The sequence below is a fragment of the Pan troglodytes genome, chromosome 9 (genome assembly GCF_028858775.2).
Source record: "Pan troglodytes isolate AG18354 chromosome 9, NHGRI_mPanTro3-v2.0_pri, whole genome shotgun sequence".
Classification (NCBI taxonomy): domain Eukaryota; kingdom Metazoa; phylum Chordata; class Mammalia; order Primates; family Hominidae; genus Pan; species Pan troglodytes.
Genome location: NC_072407.2, coordinates 35,676,972 through 35,699,752, shown reverse-complemented (window position 1 = coordinate 35,699,752; position 22,781 = coordinate 35,676,972). Strand labels below are relative to the sequence as shown.

Genomic DNA, 22,781 nt, shown 5'->3' with positions numbered 1-22,781 from the left:
GCAGCAGACATGATTCCTATCAACCCTAAATACTCCAGTACTTCTTAAGACAAGGACATTCTTCTACAGAATCACCATATAAGCCTTTGAGTCAGAAAATCAACATTTATACAACACTACTATCAATCTACAGACATCATTCAAGCTTTGTCAACTGCCCCAGTATCGTCAGGACATTCATTCTCCTCCCATATTCTCAGTCTCTCCAGGTCTTTCATGTTCTTGACATTTTTCCAAAGATACAGAACCTTCATTCTGTAGGCTAATCATAAACTTAGATCTATCTACTATTTCCTCATGATCATGCTTTTTGGGCAGGGAAACCACTAACATGATACTCTGCTCTTTTCAAGGCTACACATCAAGGTGATGTGCCATACATGAAGTTGACCCACTTGTGATGTCAACCTTGATCATCTGGTCATATTGTTCAGAAAATTTCTCCACTGTCATGTCATCCCTTAGTAACTAACTAGTAGTGCATAAGGGAGATATTCTGAGATTATGTCAATATTGTTTTCCTCATTAAACCTCATCAAACCCACAAGCCAGGCCTCAGTCTCCATTGAAAACTTCCATCTGAATTGAACTATGGGTGATGAACTATGACTGTCAAATGGTGATTTTCTATTTTTATCATTCCTTCGAGGTTTAATAGTTGGTATTCTATGGCAGGGAAGAGATTTCTTTTCCTACCTAACTATGCATCCATCTATCTCAGTCTGGGCTCATGAATTTCCATTTTATTTAATGTTTTCCATTATTAATTTCGATGCTCAAATTTCCCAGACTGGCTAGTAGGAACCTCTTTGAATTAAATCCTGGGCCATGTTTTTTCATGCTCCTATTGTTCTTTGAGTATCTCCTTACTTTCTGGCACAAATTCTAGTCTCATTTTATACTTTCTGTGCCTCAATCCTAGAATTAGCTATCTTGCCAAGAGGCTTCCCTCCTCTTCACTTCTTTTTTTTCTTTTTGTGGAGGAAGAGACTCAGAAACCAATATTTGGGTACTTGGAGTATTCCCTAGGGTTGTCATTGCTTCTAGGCTCTTCAGAAGAGAAGGCTAAGAAATACACACATATATAGTACATAAACTCACATACAGATACATCTATTTCTACATGTATATTGTTGTGTGTGCTTGAATGTGCGTGGTGTATAATCATGACCATTTATTTGTTCTAAAATCATTTCTTTCAAATTTCAAGCAATGTTTTATACTGTAGCAGGCTTTGATGAACAAATTTTTATTCACTATATTCATGTGCTCCATGGTAATATGTATTTTGATGTTAATCTCTTTTAGCCTTAGTCTTGTAAGATCTTCATACAGCAATCACCTCCTCCTCATTCCATTTCCATAACTGTATTAATAAAGAAGATTCTGCTGAGGTCAGAGAATCAGGTAGAAATATAGGAAAAATATAATTTAAAATTTCCAGGTCAGGCATGGTGCTCATGCCTGTAATCCCAGCACTTTGGGAGGCTGAGAGGGGTGGATCACTTGAGGCCAGGAGTTCAAGACCAGCCTGGCCAATATGTTGAAACCCTGTCGCTACTAAAAAGACAAAAATTAGCCAGGAGTGGTGGCCCACGCCTGTGATCCCAGCTACTCGGGAGGCTAAGGAGGGAGAATCGCTTGAACCCAGGAGATGTAGGTTGCAGTGAGCAGAGATCTCACCACTGCACTCCAGCCTAGGTGACAAAGTGAAATCCTGTCTCAAAAAAAAAAATTTTCTATGGCTATCGCAATGTAATTGTAAGCATATACATAGGAAATGTATATACTTTGTGTTCATTAGTAATATTAAAGTACAAAAAGATATAAACAAAACATAAAAGGTTTCAAAGAGGTTTTAATTAATTAAAATCTGCTCAATAAATAACTTACAGAAAGATAAGGTGTTTATTTAAAACAGACTTATATGACTAAAATTTATCAGTTTAATATAAATATGTGTTTAAAGTTTCAACTTTAAGTATACTATGCATATTTTATACCAGATTAGACTAACACGCCACCCCCGCTACAGCTGGGAAGGTTAAACAACAGTATGCAAATCTGAATTGGATATAACAGCTGTTCAAATGCCAGGGCGTACTTTACTTAAAAATGTGACCATTTAGTTCTGTTAAACATAAACTGCTGTTCTAGCTATGTGTATTATTTTCCTTAAAAAATCCTTTAAAAAAAAAAGCATTTTCTGATATGTAGTAGAAGCACTACTAAAGTTCAATGGGTTTTTTTTTTTAACTTTTACTTTCTCAACTTTCTGAAAAAATGAATGAGACAATTCTCTTCTTCATCTCTTACATCCCATTCATCTCATCAGCTTCTTTTGTTAATATAAAAATATTATAAATAATCATAGGAAGAGTGGTATTTCTTCTGATGAGACCCTGATTGCATTTCAAGTCCTCATTTTTGACAGAAACAAGTTTAGACATTTTTAATAGTGGACAATAATTCCACCCTGACTACGTGGTATACATGTTAAATTACGAGTTGTGTAAGTACCACTCTCAAGGATAAAATCAAGAAATAAAGTCCTGAAGTTTCCAAGAATGACTACAACTACTTTATTTACAGAATGTCATCATCATTAAAAGTCTGTAAGATTATTTGTAAATGAAAGAGGTGGCCCATTTTTCAATTTCTTGGGACCTAGAATTTTAGTAAGATGATTTTAAACAAATTGCTTTTGAGAGAAGCCTCCTTAATCTGGTATCAAAAAAAAACCCAAAAAACAAAAAAGAGGCTTTCTTCTTCCATTATAATACAGAAACTGAAATGAAAGCCCTGATGTAGAGAAAACCCAATTATAATACAAGAAATGTAAAAGCTAGGTACTAGAGCTATTATTATCCTACTGGAAATGGAAACGAAGACTTAGAGATAACTCTTCTAAAGTCACACAGGAAGTCAGCAGCTGCTCAATAAGAAACCAGTTTATTGTGTGGTAGTCTAAGTCTCTTTGTAGGTCTCTAAGGACTTGCTTTATGAATCTGGGTGCTCCTGTATTGGGTGCATATATATTTAGGATAGTTAGCTCTTCTTGTTGAATTGATCCCTTTACCATTATGTAATGGCCTTCTTTGTCTCTTTTGATCTTTGTTGGTTTAAAGTCTGTTTTATCAGAGACTAGGATTGCAACCCCTGCCTTTTTTTGTTTTCCATTTGCTTGGTAGATCTTCCTCCATCCCTTTATTTTGAGCCTATGTGTGTCTCTGCACGTAAGATGAGTCTCCTGAATATGGCACACTGATGGGTCTTGACTCTATCCAATTTGCCAGTCTGAGTCTTTTAATTGGAGTATTTAGCCTATTTACATTTAAGGTTAATATTGTTAGGTGTGAATTTGATCCTGTCATTATGATGTTAGCTGACTATTTTGCTCATTAGTTGATGCAGTTTCCTCCTAGCATGGATGGTCTTTACAATTTGGCATGTTTTTGCAGTGGCTGGTACCGGTTGTTCCTTTCATGTTTAGTGCTTCCTTCAGAAGCTCTTGTAGGGCAGATTCTTCTCAGCACCACATCACACTTATTCCAAAATTGACCACATAGTTGGAAGTAAAGCAATCCTCAGCAAATGTAAAAGAACAGAAATTATAACAAACTGTCTCCCAGACCACAGTGCAATCAAACTAGAACTCAGGATTAAGAATCTCTCTGAAAATCACTCAACTACATGGAAACTGAACAACCTGCTCCTGAATGACTACTGGGTATATAACAAAATGAAGGGAGAAATAAAGATGTTCTTCGAAACCAATGAGAACAAAGACATAACATACCAGAATCTCTGGGACACATTTAAAGCAGTGTGTAGAGGGAAATTTATAGCACTAAATGCCCACAAGAGAAAGCAGGAAAAATCTAAAATTGACACCCTAACATCACAATTAAAACAACTAGAGAAGCAAGAGCAAACACATTCAAAAGCTAGCAGAAGGCAAGAAATAACCAAGATAAGAGCAGAACAGAAGGAGATAGAGACACAAAAAACCCTTCGAAAAATCAATGAATCCAGGAGCTGGTTTTTTGAAAAGATCAACAAATTTGATAGACCACTAGCAAGCCTAATAAAGAAGAAAAGAGAGAAGAATCAAATAGACGCAATAAAAAATGATAAAGGGGATATCACCACGAATCCCACAGAAATACAAACTACCATCAGAGAATACTATAAACACCTCTACACAAATAAACTAGAAAATCTAGAAGAAATGGATAAATTCCTCGACACATACACCCTCCCAAGACTAAACCAAGAAGAAGTTGAATCCCTGAATAGACCAATAACAGGCTCTGAAATTGAGGCAATAATTAATAACCTATCAACCAAAAAAAGTCAAGGACCAGATGGATTCACAGCCGAATTCTACCACAGGTACAAGGAGGAGCTGGTACCATTCCTTCTGAAACTATTCCAATCAATAGAAAAAGAGGGAATTCTCCCTAACTCATTTTATGAGGCCAGCATCATCCTGATACCAAAGCCTGGCAGAGACACAACAACAACAACAAAAAAAGAGAATTTTAAACCAATATCCCTGATGAACATCTATGCAGTAATCCTCAATAAAATGCTGGCAAACCAAATCCAGCAGCACATCAAAAAGCTTATGCACCACGATCAAGTTGTCTTCATCCCTAGGATGCAAGGGTGGTTCAACATACGCGAATCAATAAATGTAATCCATCGTATAAACAGAACCAAAGACAAAAACCACATAATTATCTCAATAGATGCAGAAAAGGCCTCCGAAAAAATTCAGCAGCCGTTCATGCTAAAAATTCTTGATAAATTAGGTATTGATGGGACATATCTCAAAATAATAAGAGCTACTTATGACAAACCCACAGCCAATAACATACTGAATGGGCAAAAACTGGAAGCATTCCCTTTGAAAACTGGCACAAGACAGGGATGCCCTCTCTCACCACTCCTATTCAACATAGTGTTGGAAGTTCTGGCCATGACAATCAGGCAGGAGAAAGAAATAAAGGGTATTCAATCAGGAAGAGAGGAAGTCCAATTGTCCTTGTTTGCAGATGACATGATTGTATATCTAGAAAACCCCATTGTCTCGGCCCAAAATCTCCTTAAGCTGATAAGCAACTTCAGCAAAGTCTCAGGATACAAAATCAATGTGCAAAAATCACAAGCATTCTTATACACCAATAACAGACAGAGAGCCAACTCATGAGTGAACTCCCATTCACAATTGCTTCAAAGACAATAAAATACCTAGGAATCCAACTTATAAGGGATGTCAAGGACCTCTTCAAGGAGAACTACAAACCACTGCTCAATGAAATAAAAGAGGATACAAACAAATGGAAGAATATTCCATGCTCATGGATAGGAAGAATCAATATCGTGAAAATGGCCGTACTGCCCAAAGTAATTTATAGAGTCAATGCCATCCCCATTAAGCTACCAATGACTTTTCACAGAATTAGAAAAACTACTTTAAAGTTCATATGGAACCAAAAAAGAGCCTGCATTGCCAAGACAATCCTAAGCCAAAAGAACAAAGCTGGAGGCATATCTCAAACTGACTTCAAACTATGCTACAAGACTACAGTAATCAAAACAGCATGGTACTGGTACCAAAACAGAGATATAGACCAATGGAACAGAACAGAGCCCTCAGAAATAATACCACACATCAACAACTATCTGATCTTTGACAAACCTGACAAAAACAAGCAATGGGGAAAGGATTCCCTATTCAATAAATGGTGCTAGGAAAGCTGGCTAGCCATATGTAGAAAGCTGAAACTGGATCCCTTCCTTACACCTTATACAAAAATCAATTCAAGCTGGATTAAAGACTTACATGTTAGACCTAAAACTATAAAAACCCTAGAAGAAAACCTAGGCAATACCATTCAGGACATAGGCATGGGCAAGGACTTCATGTCTAAAACACCAAAAGCAATGGCAACAAAAGCCAAAATTGACAAATGGGATCTAATTAAAGTAAAGAATTTCTGCACAGCAAAAGAAACTACCATCAGAGTGAACAGGCAACCTACAGAATGGGAGAAAATTTTTGCAATCTACTCATCTGACAAAGGGCTAGTATCCAGAATCTGCAAAGAACTCAAACAAATTTATAAGAAAAAAACAAACAACCCCATCAAAAAGTGGGCGAAGGATCTGAACAGACACTTCTCAAAAGAAGACATTTATGCAGCCAAAAGACACATGAAAAAATGCTCATCATCACTGACCATCAAAGAAATGCAAATCAAAACCACAATGGGATACCATCTCATACCAGTTAGAGTGGCGATCATTAAAAAGTCAGGAAACAACAGTTGCTGGAGAAGATGTGGAGAAATAGGAACACTTTTACACTGTTGGTGGGACTGTAAACTAGTTCAACCATTGTGGAAGACAGTGTGGCAACTCCTCAAGGATCTAGAACTAGAAATACTATTTGACCCAGCCATCCCATTACTGGGTATATACTCGAAGGATTACAAATCATGCTGCTATAAAGACACATGCACACGTATGTTTACTGCACCACTATTCACAATAGGAAAGACTTGGAACCAACCCAAACGTCCATCAGTGATAGACTGGATTAAGAAAATGTGGCACATATACACAATGGAATACTATGCAGCCATAAAAAAGGATGAGTTCATGTCCTTTGTAGGGACATGGATGAAGCTGGAAAGCATCATTCTCAGCAAGCTATTGCAAGGACAAAAAACCAAACACTGCATATTCTTACTCATAGGTGGGAATTGAACAATGAGAACACTTAGACACAGGAAGGGGAATATTACACACCCGGGCCTGTCATGGGGTTGGGGGGAGGGGGGAGGGTTAGCATTAGGAGATATACCTAATGTAAATGACGAGTTAATGGGTACAGCACACCAACATGGCACATGTATACCTATGTAACAAACCTGCATGTTATGCACATGTACCCTAGAACTTAAAGTATAATACTAATACTAATACTACTACTACTAATAATAATAAAACCAGTTTAAGATTATTTCCATTCAGCACGTTACTCCTTTGGGTGGGCAGTGGAGAGTCTACGTCCCTTCCTTCCTTCCCTAATAAACATGGGGCATGAGCCATGTGTCAGAAACTCTGCTAGGCTTGGAAGAATCAGCGATAAACAAGACACTTGTGGTCTCTATTTACGGAATTGAGTATTTAAGTAGGGGATGATAAAAGTAATTGCAATCTAGTGTGGTTACTGCTATGATAGAGAAAATACAGGATGCTACCAGAGCATAAACGGAGGTATTCAATCTAGACTTGGTGTGGATCATAGAAGCCCTGAGGGAGACAGTGATATTTAAACTGCAGCCTGAAGGATACGCAGAAGTTAGCCTGGCTGAGACCACAGTGGTAGGAGGTGGAGAGGGTGTTACATTGGGGCTGTTGCTCCAATCAGAGGCAACATCATGTGTGAATGAGCCTTCGAGGAATTGGAATTAAGTAGAGCACAGGAAAACTCCTGTTTTGCTGATCTTCTCCTGCTCTTCTGCAAAGCCAAGGTACAGAACTGGGAGCTGTTACTGTGTACTCTTCCAAAATGAGCAATGGAGCAAGAAGTAGAGTCAATGTGCTGGGGTAGCTAAGACTTTACTGTGCCCTTGCAAATGAAAAATTGATGGCCTACTTTTCTACACAAAGATTAGGTCAATTCAGAAACTGTTCTTTAAATAGTTTTCAAAATTCATTATTTATAGTAGTAGGGCAACAGTGAGTAGGGAAAAGATTCCATCACTAGAAGTACTTAATGTTTTTTAGATTCTAGATCATAGCACTTACTGACCATATTAACTTAGGTTAGTTATATTGTATCTTTCGATTTCCTACCCATTAAGATGAAGGTCTGAAAACCATGGTCTGTACTTTCCTCCCTAACTCTAGTATTTGGGCTACATTAATAATATAACTATCAGGATCATAGTATCAAAACACTGCTTCTTGACAGCCCTGGATTCCTTCAAGTTAGTTTAGAAATTTTCCAATTCAACCAGAGCAGCTCCAGTATTGTTAGATTTCTTTATTGGACTTCTGAGTAAGAAGTTTCTCAGAGTTTCACAGCTTAAAAATTTGAAAACCACTTTTCATCTCACTGTTATGTTGCATAGACAAAATGCTTAAATCCTTAGTTGCTTAAAACATGGGGGCAATTCTCCTATTGGTTTGAATGAGGCCAAATCTATGAGTTCTTTAATGATGTTTCAATATCATGTTTATTACTCACTAAGAAGTTAATGTTAAGAGGTATCATAACTTCTATCACAATAACCAGCTATGTGTCATCTCAGGATGAATAACCGGCTTTGTGTCATCTGGGGATATCTAATTAGGAAAAGTGGTATGATAAATATTTACATTCCTAGTTCAAAAATTGTTATTGTAAACATTGTGCTTATTGTTTTAAATTCAGAAATCAGAAAGAAACTTCAGTCATAAACTATGTCCTTTAGTTAAACAAGTGTAAACATATGTACCATTCTATTTGGTAAGGTTAAAAAAACCACTGCCAGTAAGGCAATTCTAAATTTACCATGGATTATTTTTTTAAGCTTGAAGATAAAACTGAGGCTTTATAAATGAGAAAATGATGTACTAAAAGCAAGACACTAAATCAATTTTAAACACCAAACACAATTTATGCCTGACTTTAAAACTCATCCACAAAACATTAATCTACACAAAGGCCAGAAGCTGAATGAAGCATAATTTGTGAAACTGATACCTTTCATCACAACCTCTAACTGAAAAGGTCATTAGATATATTATATCTAAGTGAGCAGCTTATCCCTGCTTCATTACTGATAATTAAGACAAGTAATATTTTCTTGACAGTAATGTGTCCGTTAACAGATACAGTCTAGTTTGCATAAAATAAGCATTAATTACCATAGTACTATCTGAGATTTAAAAAAAAAATTAAGTACTTGTGTAACATGCCTTCATCATTTTTTCCCTTAATTTCCAGGCTCAGAAAACATAATGTACACATTAAGAAATTCATCTTTAGTCATGTTTAAATTCATAAGGTACATAACAAAATAGGTATTCTGAAAAAGCAACCAATGAAAGTGAAGGTACCTGTGACTGGGTATCATTTAAATTATCTGTACTAACTTGCCTTGCTCTGAGCTATATGAAATGCCAGAAGCAGCTAATCTTTAATGTTAAGGCTTTTGAAGTCTTAATGTAGGAAATTTGGGGAAGTATAAAATTGTTTCTAAACTGACTGAAAATTAAGAAGTAGTGCAAAGAGCAAAAAAAGTACCTTTAAAAGGCCTTGAATAAGAAAAGACATTATTTGCCTTTGCTTTTTGGGGCAAAAAAAAAAAAAAAAAAGGAAAAAAAACCCACATGAAACTAAGTACTCAGTACAGGAAACCTTAACTATTACTAGTAATGACTAGTTACTACCAGATAAGAATTTTATTGTTTTTGGCCAGAGGCAAGATTTTCAGGGCCAACATTTTCTTTAAATAAATAAGAAAGATCAAAATAAAATGAAGGTAGGAAGCTAACGGAATTATGCTTTTTTATCAACTCAGACTTTGTAAACTAATTCAGTGTAAGAGGATAAAGGTTAAATTGGGATAACTGTGTCTTGTGTATGAAGTTCTAATTTTACTTTTCCACAAAGCTATAGAAGAAACTCACATTTTAGTAGAAATAATCCATCACAATATTGCAGATATAAAATATACATTTTCTTTTTAGGAAAAAGAAGGGGTATATTTGACTGGTCAGTGACCAAACCTTATTTGAGATTGCACTGTGCGTGCTCCCTCTCACTTGAAGGAAGGTGAGGGCAGATGGACTGGATTGTGGCACAGGTTTCTTTTAATTTGCCACATCTAGAAAAGGAGGAAAGCAGCTATGCCCCAAATGTTGGCAATTTAGCTAGTAGAATGAGGTGGAAACAGATGGGCTTTTGAGTCAGCTATTCCTCTCACTGAATCTTGGCTTTGCTATTCAGCAGACATTTGATCTTGTGTAAGCACTCTCTTGAGCCTCAGGTCTTTCACATGAAAAAATCAGCTAATAATATTTATTCTGAATGAATTAATCTAAGGATTAAGTGAGATAATGCATACGAAACACATGTTATTTTCTTTTCCTTCCTTCATGAGAGGAACATTAATTTTGTTTCCATTTCACAGACCACCAACATTTCCCTGGTATATGGAGGAGGTGGAGAACAGAGTATTGTTTGCTAACAAGCACTTCTCCAGGTTTCCATTAGCAGAGCAATGCTTCTTTGCCTGAGTGAAAAACCACCACCACCACCACCACCACCACAACCCTATGAGAAAGATGCTAATTGTCTCTATTTAATAGGTGAGAAAACTGAAGCAGAAAGACATTATTTGCTGAGCTCACACATCCAATAAGTGGTAGAGTCAACTTTCAAATTCAGGCTGTTGAACTACAGAGCCTCATTCTAAATCACTATACCATACTACTTCATACAGTACATAGAACATAAGATGGGAAGTCAGTGGCCACAGACTTCCTATCATAAGCAAGGAGTTGGGCAGGGGCTTTCACATAATGTAATTCTCAGTCTTTCTTCCACCCTCCATTCGGACAAATGCATCAACCCAGACAGCAATTGGGAAGGAGAAATGCACTACATCTGCCCAGTGTGTAAGCCATTTTTTTCATTCTTCTTTCTTTCTTTCTTTCTTTTTTTTAGAGACAGGTTCTCATTTTGTGGCCCAGGATGAAGTGCAGTGACACAACTGAACCTCACTGCTGACCCCTGAACTCCTGTGCTGAAGTGATCCTTCCACCGCAGGCTTCTGAGTAGATGGGACTACAGGTGTGCACCACCATACCTGGCTAATTTAAAAAAATTTTTGTAGAGTCGAGGTCTTGCTATGTTGCCCAGGTTGGTCTTCCACTCCTGGCCTCAAGTGATCCTCTCACCACTCAGTAGGCGAGAGCCACTGCACCCAGCTTTCCATTATTTTCAAGTAAAGATGAACCTATTGAAGCTAAAGGCATTCTCACAGGACAAGATACTAATTAATAATTAATCATACTTTAATCAGTATACCAAATAGTCTATGCCTGAAAGCTTCTCAAAGAATTAAAGCGAACCCTGTGCAAGGTGCTTATGTGCCATAGAAATTTTGTTCAGCATTCCACTCAATGACAAAGTTAACAAATTGCCATAAATTAGAGAAACCAAATATATTAGTCTAGATCTAATTTACTGTTCTCCCAATGATAAGAGCTGCAAACAGGAAGTCCCCTGATTTTCCCCTCTCAAATCCTCACAAATTTGTTCTCTTTTTATGTAGGCTCAAATTAATCTAATATGTATGTAAAAGTTAGGGACTCTCATAATTTCCTATCTCAAAGGCACTTCTACATACTGTTCACTCTTCACAGGTCAGTGACTATGCATATTAGTAAAATAATAGCAATACTGGAAGTTCATTTTCTAGTATAATATTATCAATTCTACATTTCTTGAGTGTATACTCTGCTTAGCAATGTGCTGTATAGATTTTGAATATTATACAAAGTGGTACCTTCTTGTTCTATTTACTACATGAAATCTTTGACATTAATGAAACATGACACAGTACTGTATTCTAGTATGAAATTTCCTCTACTCCAATATACCTGGTAAGACTTAGTGGGGGTCAAAAAGATCAAAAGAGTGGGAGGAAAGAATGCCTGAAAGATTCGGTTTATCTTTAGATTTTAGTTCAAATTCAACTACTTGGGTTATGACTTTCAAAGGTCAATTATTTTTAGCTAAATAAGTAGAAAATTGGTCCTGGTAAGCAGGCATGTATCTCTCAGGGGTGAGGATGGAGGTAGGGATAAGGAGAAACCATTCCCTTGCATTACAGTAAATGATACAATAATTTCACATTCATATATATAAACAGCATTAGCATAACACCATTCTTTGTAGAAAGGGATGTTAACATTTAGAAGGTTGTAATTATTTTAGGAATAATGAATTTCTATAAGGCATCTGTTTTTTCCAAAGTATTTTGGTTAAAGCCTGATTTGCGTGAAAACATAAATAACCTCTTGCTCCAGACTCAGAGCATCAGGAAGCTTTAACAGATGGCCTCATTTAAAAATCATTTGTTAAGATATCTCACATTTATCCAACACGCTGTCAACGTCTTCCTTTTATTCAATCGTGATTTTACATATTTCTGTCATAAATATTTTTTAATCCTGTGCATTCATGGAAATCACACAATTTAGTATTTATACTTAATTTGGTTTGGGGGTAACCCTGATTCTTTTAAACTTATGCCATTAACTAAAGTATTATAGAATGATTAATTATAGAAAAATACAAAGTTTAATATTAACTCATGAAAATGCAATCAAAAGCAACATTTTAATCAAGGTACAAGTGGAAAAAGCAAAATAATTGAAAAATTACCTATTCTGCACCCACCTCTATTATTCTTTCCTTCTCCTTTCTTTCATTCTCAAGAATCTGGAACAGAGAGTCGATACTTGCTGTCTCTATTTCCTTACCTCCCATTCACTTTTTATACTTTCAAAGAAACTGCAAAAGCCATTAGATCTTTAACCAACTACATGTAATTAAGGTTTTGAGCCCTATGCCCCTGAAACTTCTTGGTCAATGGTCACCTATGAGCCTCATATTGCCAAATGCAATAGACTTCTCTATCTATGAGTCAATTGTTGTTTCTATTTATTGCTCAATGCATTTGGCATTGTTCATTATTCCTTCAAAATTCTCTCTTCCCTTAATTTCCATGAGACCACTCCACATGATTCTTCTGCCTTCTTCTCTTCTGAATCTAAACATGTTTTCTGATCTTACATGTTCTAATGTCTTCAACTACCAGCTATATAACAATGATTCCCAAATATACATCTCTGGATCATGTATCTCCTTAGAACAAATTCACACATCCAAATGTTCAAAGGCTATATCCACCTATATGTCCTATTCTACATGTCCCAAACTGCACCTTTTCCTATGGTCCCTATTTTAATGAAAGACACCAACCTCATCTAGTCACCCAAATCAGATATTTGGGAGCAAGTTTAGACTCCTCCTTTTCTCTTAGTAAATGACTAAGTTCAGTTGATTTTATCTCATGTCTAATCATTATGATGATGGTGATGGTGATGATGATGATCACCTGGCCTCTGCAACAGTTTCCTAACTCAACTCTTGGCCTCTAGTCTTGTCACCCCACCCCCACTCCAATCTCTTTTCATACTCCTGCCAGAGTGATTTTTTTTTTTTTGAAGCAGGGTCTCACTCTGTTGCCCAGGCAGGAGTGCACTGGCATGATCTTGGCTCACTGCAACCTCCACCTCCCCAGCTCAATTGATCCTCCCACCTCAGCCTCCCAAGTAGCTGGGACCACAAGCGTCGCCACCATGCCTGGCCAATTTTTTGTAGAGATGGGGCTTCACCATGTTGCCCAGGCTGGTCTTGAACTGGGCTCAAGTAATCCGCCTGCCATGGCCTCCCAAAGTGCTAGGATTATACTTGTGAGCCACTGCACCAGGCCCAGAGTGATACTTCTAAAACACAAATCTGATTGGTAATCTCTGCATAAAATACTTTAATGGCTCCCCATTACCCATGGGAGAGAATCTAAAATTGTGAGCTGGAAATCACATCATGATCTGCCTCTCTCACAGGGCTTCCCTCCTTTATCCATGTTTAATCTGAAGTTTTAATAAAATAGTCAGATGCTTGCATCTAATTATAGTGAATATGTTTGTACTTAAGATAATCAAGATGAGAAGCTATTCCATACCAAAAAAAAAAAAAAAAGCCAACCCACAAGATCATGAAAAATCAGAAATATGGTACAGGTAGAATCTAGAATAAAAATTAGTTTCAGGATAAATAATAACAGACCAGAGTTTCTTGGTATTAATTAGAGAAAGAAGGTGATAACCTTAATTGTATTAGGGCTAGCATGACAAAATAAATAATAGATTACTAATATATAAAATGTATATATTTTTCACAGGTGAGTTTGGCTTTCATTTTGACTAAGTCATAAAGCCTACAAAAAGGTTAGAAAAGGAAACTATTATAACAGACTCTAGAGAAGTTGTGTGATAACCCCTTGAAAAGACAATTTCAACATATAACTTTTATACATAAAAGTATTAATGTGCTATAATCATTTAACAATATATAGGAAAGATTTTTTTTTTTTTTTTTTTTTAAGATGGAGTCTCAGTCTGTCGTCCAGGCTGGAGTGCAGTGGTGTGATCTCGGATCACTGTAACCTCCGCCTCCCAGGTTGAAGTGATTCTCCTGCCTCAGCCTCCTGGCTAGCTGGGACTACAGGCGTGTGTCACCATGCCCAGCTAATTTTTTGTATTTTTAGTAGAGAAGGGGTTTCACCATATTAGCCAAGATGATCTCGATCTCTTGACCTCGTGATCTGCGTGCCTGGCCTCCCAAAGTGCTGGGATTACAGGCGTGAGCCACCACACCCGGCCAGAAATATTTTTAAAATAAACTTTATTAAGAAAATTCATTAAAGTCTCTGCATTTCATATGTCTTCACTAATTTATTAAAGTTTGGATACAAATCTGTTAAGTTTCAACTCTTCTGTTACAAACGTAATTCACTACACTCTTCTTGAAGTAATTGCACTATTGCATTGAAACCCATTTCAATTAACTATGTAATTGGAAATATAGAGTAAAAAAAAATGCACAGGTTAGGTAAATTATTCAGTAACTTTAGTTTTTTTTTCAATTAAATTTCCTTTGCTATTTTGTTGTTGTTGTTGTTGTTGTTTTGAGACGGAGTCTTGCTCTGTAGCCAGGCTGGAGTGCAATGGCGCGATCTCAGCTCACTGCAACCTCAGCCTCCCAGGTTCAAGCGATTCCCCTGCCTCAGCCTCCCAAGTAGCTGGGATTACAGGTGCCCACTACCACGCCTGGCTAATTTTTTGTATTTTAGTAGAGACAGGGTTTCACCATGTTGGCCAGGATGGTCTTGATCTCCTGACCTCGTGATCCACCCGCCTTGGCCTCCCAAAGTGCTGGGATTACAGGCTTGAGCCACTGCTCCCGGCCTGAACTTCCTTTGCTATTAGGACCCTTTCTTTCTGCAAAACTTTTTGTAAAGGTTTTCAGTATTATGTCTTAAAGTACCAATTTATGCTTACGTGGGTACATATATTGAAATCATTTTATAATTTGTTTAGTAAGATCAAAATCAGGAATATCAGCAGCTCCTTGAAAGTGCCCTCAGCTCCTTTCCAGACACTCCCTGTGAAGACAGTGTCCAGTGTTTCTTTCTAAAAGTCTATTGTAACAGTCTTTTGTATCAGATTGTAGTCCATCTGGAATTGATTTTTGTTTACGCTGTGAAGAAGGGGTCAAGATTTACTTTTGTTTTTCATATGGATCATACGGATACCAGTTTTGACTGAGTACTATTTATTGAAAAGCACATCCTTCCCCATCTGCACTAGTGTTATTTTTGGCATAAGTCACAGGTGATCATATACGTATGGGTCTGTTTCTGGACTCTTCTGTCCTGTTTGGTTACAATGATCTGTCCTTGTGTCAATACCACAAATGTTGATACAGGGTAGTCCTCCTACATTGCTATGTATAAATATTATTTTTTGGGGCTGGGTGCTGTGGCTCATGCCTTTAATCCCAGCACTTTGGGAGGCCGAGATAAGTGCATCACTTGAGGTCAGGAGTTCGAGACCAGCCTGGCCAACATGGTGAAACCCCATCTCTAGTAAAAATACAAAAATTAGCCAGGGGTGGTGGCATACATCTGTAATTTCAGCTACTTGGGAGGCTGAGGCAGGAGAATCACTTGAATCCCCAAGGTGGAGATTGCAGTGAGCCAAGATTGATCCACTGCACTCCAGCCTGGGTGACAAACGGAGAGTCTGGTTTTTTTTTTTAGATTATCTTTTTGGTCCTTTGCATTTTTTTATTTAACAAAAATTTATGCTGGGATTTTTACAGGGACTGCATTGAATATAAACATAAACTCTGGAAGAAGTGACATACCAATTTATATTTGTAGTAGCTTTAGTTAGACTTTCAAAGTTGTGTAGGATCATAGCAGTTCTTAATTGGGTAGGACTGCACAGAGCATCGTTGAATGCCAGAATACCCTAGCCTCATGCATTAAATATTACTGACAATCACTGTAATAACCAAAACCATGTTGATATCCAAGAACTGAAAAAGTTCATCCAGTAATGTTTCTTTCCTATGGCTGAAGTCTGTAATTCCTATTGTTCATTATTTAATAATCATTTACTTAGTATCTAATAAGTGATCTTTTCTACCTCTTATCAATTTTGACATTTATATCTAGCTAATTGAATTTATCCCATAGTACAGATGGAAGAAATCTCTTTAATTATTAAATTGTGAATTCTTTAAAATAGAAACAATGTCTTATTTTTGTATCTCTAGTACCCCCTATACAGTAGGCTTTTAAATAGATGTTTAGCAAATTATCTTAATAGACCATAAAATAATTTTATTTCATCTAGAACATTAATCTTAAAATGCCCATGGCCTTGGAACCTGCAGAAATGATGATGGATTTAAATGTTCATGAAGGAAAATTTCATTGGTGTTTCACAAAATTTAGAAGAGCTTGAGCCTGTTTCATCTGTCCTAGAGTAAAATTCAAAATAATACACTCAATTTGCCAATTTGAAACTTCAACAGTATGGTAGTTTTAACACGGCTTTTAAATTATATTTTTAAAAATGGAAACCTCATACTTTGAAGTGGTACAAAAAATTATAAACTAGAAAAATTTTTAAAAGCTATATGAAAATTAAAAAACTCCAAACTTTGTATTTTTAATCAAGCTTACACAAGACACCATAAAAGCTCCTAAAGAGTTGCACATCAAAAATCTCAATGCTTACTTACAAGATATGCCATAGAAAGAAACTACACATTTGTGTGTAAAATAAGCTGTTCTAAAAATACATTACATGGCTAATGTTAATAAAATAGGATACAAAAATAGGAAGAAGAATGGTAACTAGCTAAGCTTGGGCTTTGTGGGGAGGAGAGGGAAGGTAAAGAAAAATAAGTAAATAAATTTATGTAAATATACATAAAATATTTGGCTAGTACCAAATATACTGATTCAGTGAAATATTTTGGCACTATGGGTGAAATAAAGGCATAGAATATATACTTTCTGACCTCAAGAAACTTACAGTCAAATGGGCAAGGTGTCAAAATAAGTAATAATATAAATAGAAAGTGATAAGTACATAAATATTTGATAGTCCAAATGACTTTCAAGATGCAACTCAAATATCTTCCTTCTGTAGCTTTCCCTGAACAACTGCCTCATTATTAGTCTTTGTACAGTATTTTCATACCTAACTCTATTTTTGTATCAGTCAATTTCTATTATAGTTGTTTATATGTCAGTTTTCTCTACTAGGCTATGAGCTCTTTATGGGTAGGAGTTGTGTTAATACATATTTGTATATTCACAAAAGGCCCGGCACATGGTAGTTATTTCTTATACTTACTCAACTTGAGCTAATACAGTATCATACAAAATGTACAAAAATGAGAGAACTGAACAATGAATGCCAAGGTGCTAATTTTACAAATACAAAAAAAAGGTCAATTTATGATGCAACTGTCCAGGCTAGGCTCAGGGAGCAGGTGAGATTTGAAGTCAACTCTGAATATGTATGTGAGATCTCAGCAGGGGCAAAGACAGTAAGCATCCTGGAAGTGTGACCGAAGTAGTGCTACCAGACTTACTGCTTCTGCACTTTTCTAACAATAGCAGCTAGTGAGGAAGGCAAATACGTAAACAAGCACCTATGAGTCTTATTGATGGGCCACTAATATTACAGCCTTGAGTAATCTATGATTCTTCCTCCTCTTTCATCATTCAGATCCTGGCAAATATCAAGTACAGTATCAAGTACAGCTCTTCACTTAAATCTCTCTTAGATTTGTCAATAGCTTGGCTGAAACTGTTGCATAGTTGGATGGGACGCTGACATTACAGAAGCACTAAATCAACATCAGTATCTACTTACCTTTAGACTTGTTCTCTTTGAAATACAAAGCCCTAGGCCGGGCGCGGTAGCTCATGCCTGTAATTCCAGCACTTTGGGAGGCTGAGGCGGATTAATTACCTGAGGTCAGGAGTTCGAGACCAGCCTGGCCAACATGGTGGAACCCCGTCTCTACTAAAAATACAAAAATTAGCTGGGTGTGGTGGTGGGCGCCTGTAATCCCAGCTACTAGGGAGGCTGAGGCGGGATAATTGCTTGAACCCAGGAGGCGAGGTTGCCGTGAGCCGAGATCGTGCCACTGCACTCCAGCCTGGGCAACAAGAGTGAAGCTCCAACTTAAAAAAAAAAAAAAAAAAAGGAAAGAAATATAAAGCCCTATTTGTTCAAGCACCTATCAGTTTTCTTTTACATACACTGTAACCATTTCCTCACTGATGTATCTTCTGTCCATCTTCTTCCAGATCATCAAAAACATTACTTTCCCTTTCAATCTTCTTCTAATTTGCCTTCAAACAGATGTAACATCTCTCTCCTTAAGTCTCACAGCATTTTATCCTTCTTTATTACACTTAGGATATTTTGCCCTGTATTGATTTTTGCACATCTATCTAATCTCTTCTACAACTGTATTCACTTTTCTGGTGGAAAAATGGTGTTTTATTTATTTGCTTTACACATAGCAGCTGTCTAATTTTCTGAACTGATTTAGACTAAGCATACTTTACTGTGATATGCATGTTTACAAACAATTCTATACGGTATGATGCAAAGCTTGGGCACATAACAAATCAAACCCTGTTTTTGCTGCCCTTCCAGAAACCCCATTCACAACGCAGAACCAAGCCTAATTATACACGACTGTTAGATGAATTTAAAATGCTTTTCTCTGTTCAGCTTGAATATATATTTCAGAAGGAGAAAAGCCTGAAATCTTATTTCAGACCTATCCTCAATTCCCCTCATGATAGAAAGTAAAATTTCAAAAAAAAAAAAAAAGATCTAAATATGTGAGTGTAAATTTTTACAAAAATAGAAGTTACCAAGTTGGTTAATTTCAACTGTTACTAATGAGTCAGGATATACTGACATTTATAAGTTTCACCAAGAAAACTTAACCTCAGGTTAATAAAGGTATGATCACACTTTATCTTTTTTTGATACATCAGCTAATTCATACCTCAAAAATATTTAATTTGGGAATACCTGAGCTCCTCAGGATAAATTAATTATATTTTAAATTGAGTTTTTACAGTCCATAACAGAGTTTTATTTCAACATGATCACTTTGCATTAAATAAAATGAGTCTACCTTAGAGTTCTTCCTTAACAATTTCATTACTAAACTCTGCAAAGAAGCTTTTCATGATGTAGGTTCATCTACTGTGCAGCCTATTGAACACAACATTAGAAGATTAAAAACAACCTTCTCTATTGCATACAACATTTTCTAACACTCAAGGGCAGTGAATTTAAACATATTTTAATTGTCAAACCGTTACTTCAAATGATATGTATGAAACAAATAAAACACATATGCTCTGATTCAGGCAGGGGTGAGTATATTGAACTTAGTGTTTTCCTTGCCCTTTGCTTCCTTCTTGCTTATACCCCTCCACAACCCCTATCCGAAACTCAAACCAGCAATTTCAGAGGATCTTCTGTGAAACCACTGGGGCCATAGCATTTTGCAAACCAATGCTCTAGGGTAAATTTGTTTCAAAAACTAGTGATGCAGATGCAGAAATACTGTCATAAATATCACTTTAGCAACATGGGATTCTTGCCAGTTTCAAGATGTATTATATTTAACTCAATTCCTTCTGTATAATAAAGAACCAATAAGTGCTTAATTTTCTTCACAATGATGTTACAATAATAAAAAGTATGTTGGAGACTTCTGTTTTCCAGTCCTGCATGTAATGAACTTGGAAGGTGTCATTCCTGTCTCCACAAGCAAAAAGCTGAACAAACTGAAAAATCAACAAATCTTAGATCCATCAGATAATTGGGGTCACAGGGAAAACCACTGCCCTCTGTGATTGTAGAAATGATAGGTAGATACAGAGAATCACAACTTACCCAAGTAAAACCCTAGGAAAAAAAAATTCTCCACAGGGACCAATACCAAAAGAGTAGGAAAATCTAAACTGTAAAAGACAAACTGTTGGAAGCTCAGGGTGGACATTAGAGAGTACACAACTCCAGAGGGACCCAGCCCTAGGAATGAAAGACATAATACTGTCAAGATTTCAGTTCTTTCCAACTTGATCTATAAATTCAACGTAATCCAAATAAAAATCCAAGCAAGTTATTTTATGGATATTGGCAAACTGACTCTAAAGCTTATATGGAAAGGCAAAAGACCCATAATAGCCAACACGATACTGAAGAACAAAGTCGCAGGACTGAAACTACCTGTTATGGGCTGAATTGTGTCCCTTCAAAATTCATATGGTAAAGCCCTTACGCATAGTATCTCATAATGTAACCATATTTGGGTATGAGGTCTTTGAGGAGGAATTAAGTTAAAATGACGTCTTTAGGGTGTGTCCTAATCCAATATGACTGGTGTCCTTCTGAGAAAAAGAAACTTAAACTCAGACATGTGCAAGCACAGAGGGAAAACATAGGGAGAAACAGTCATCTACAAGCCAAGTAGAGAGGCCTCAGAAGAAATTAACCCTGCTGATATCTTGATTTTAGACTTCTGACCTCCAGAACTGTAAGAAAAGAAAATTTCTATTGTTTAAGTCAGCCAGTGTGTGGTATTTATTGTGGTTGCACTAGCAAACTAATATACTGCCTGACTTCAAGATATAATATAAAGCTACCATAATCAAGACATGTGGTATAGTCTTGATTATGGTCTATGTGGTACATGAATATAGATTATGATATATGTGGTACATGAATATAGTCAACTGAACTTGAATATAGTTGCATGAATATAGTCAACAAACAAATGGTATATAAAATATACAAAGAACTTCTAAAATTCAACAATAACAGAAAAACCAACTTAATTTAAAAATGGGCAAAAGATGTGCATAGACAACTCACCAAAGAAGACAGATGGATGGCAAAAAAACATATAAAAAGAAGTTTCATATCATATGTCCAGAAAATTGCAAACTAAAACAATAATGAGATGCCACTCTCATTTTCTACATTTTAGAAAAATGGCTAAAATCCAAAAACACTGATAACACCAAATGCTGACAAGGATGTGGAGCAACAGGAACTCTCATTCATTGCTGGTGGGAATTTAAAATGGTGTAGCTACTGTGGAAGTCAGTTTGCCAGTTTCTTGCAAAATGAAATATGCTCTTATACAATCTATCAATTACACTCCTTGATATTTACCCAATGAGTTGAAAACTTATGTCCACACAAAAACCTGAACATGGATATTTATACCAGTAGCTTTCTTCATAATTGCCAAAACTTGGAAGCAACCAAGATGTTCTTTAGTAAGCGAACGAATAAACAAACTATGGTACACCCACACAATGCAATATTATTTAGCACTAAAAGAAATGAGTTATCAAGCCAGAGAAAGACATGGGAGAACATAAAATGCACATATATATATACACACACACACACACACACATACACACATATACATATATGTATGCAATAAATAATAACAATTATTTATTAATTTTGAGACAGGATCTTGATATGTCACCTAGGCTGGAGTGCAGTGGTGTGCGACCACGGTTCTCTGCAACCTTGACCTTTTAGGCTCAAGTGATCCTCTCACCTCAGACTCCTGAGTAGCTGGGACCACAGCTGCACACCACCATACCTGGCTAATTTTTAAAATTTTTTGCAGAGACAGGGGTCTCATTTTGTGGTCCAGGTTGGTCTCAAACTCCTGGCCTCAATCAATCCTCCCATCTCAGCCTCCCAAAGTGCTGGGATTATAGGCATGAGCCACTGTACCTGGCCTTAAATGCATATTGCTAAGGGAAAAAAGCCAATATGAAGAAGCTACAATCTACGTAATTACATGGTATTGTGAAAAAGGCAAAATTGTTTATTGAAACAGTAAAAAGATCAATAGTTGTCAGACACTGGGGGAGGGAAGAAAGAAGGGGGAGAGAAAGATGAATAGGTAGAGAACAGGGGATTTTTAGGAAAGTTTCACAATTCCATATGATACTGTGATGGGAATACATGTCATTATACATTTGTCAAGATCCACAGAATGTCAAAACAGAGTGAATCTTAGTATAAAGTATGGACTTCAGTCAATAATAATGTATCAATTCTGGCTCACCAATTGTAACAAATATTCCACTCTAATGCAAGATGTTAATAATAGGGGAAACTGAGGAATGAGTGTGGATGGGTATATGAGAACTCTATATTTTCTTTTCAATTTTTCTGTAAGCCTTTTAAAAACTCTTTAAAAAGTCTATTAACAGTTTGCATCAATGTTAAGTATTTCATTCCATTCTTGTTTTTTTAAATCACATTGGCATAACCTAAAGACCTATTTTTGTAGATTATAATCAACTACTATAACCATGAAAAAACTTGGAGTATTTTCTAAATTTCAGTGTACTACATAATATAAAGCAGAGGTCTTAAAACTGGAAAATGCATCCCCTTTGGGTTTTACAAAGACTTTCCAATAGCTACGTGGGTGTGGGCAGTTTCAAAATAATTCAATTTTGAGATCCTCAGTTTCCATA

The 22,781-nt window shown here is 36.4% G+C and overlaps 1 protein-coding gene and 1 pseudogene across 8 annotated transcripts in view; both read right to left on the bottom strand.

The window, feature by feature from the left end:
- Nucleotides 1-22,781, bottom strand: part of ELP4 (elongator acetyltransferase complex subunit 4) — a 274,173-nt gene that overhangs the window by 83,523 nt on the left and 167,869 nt on the right. The gene's annotated exons all lie outside the window — the stretch shown is intronic.
- On the bottom strand, nt 15,433-19,681 carry LOC134807342 (putative uncharacterized protein encoded by LINC00269; annotated as a pseudogene).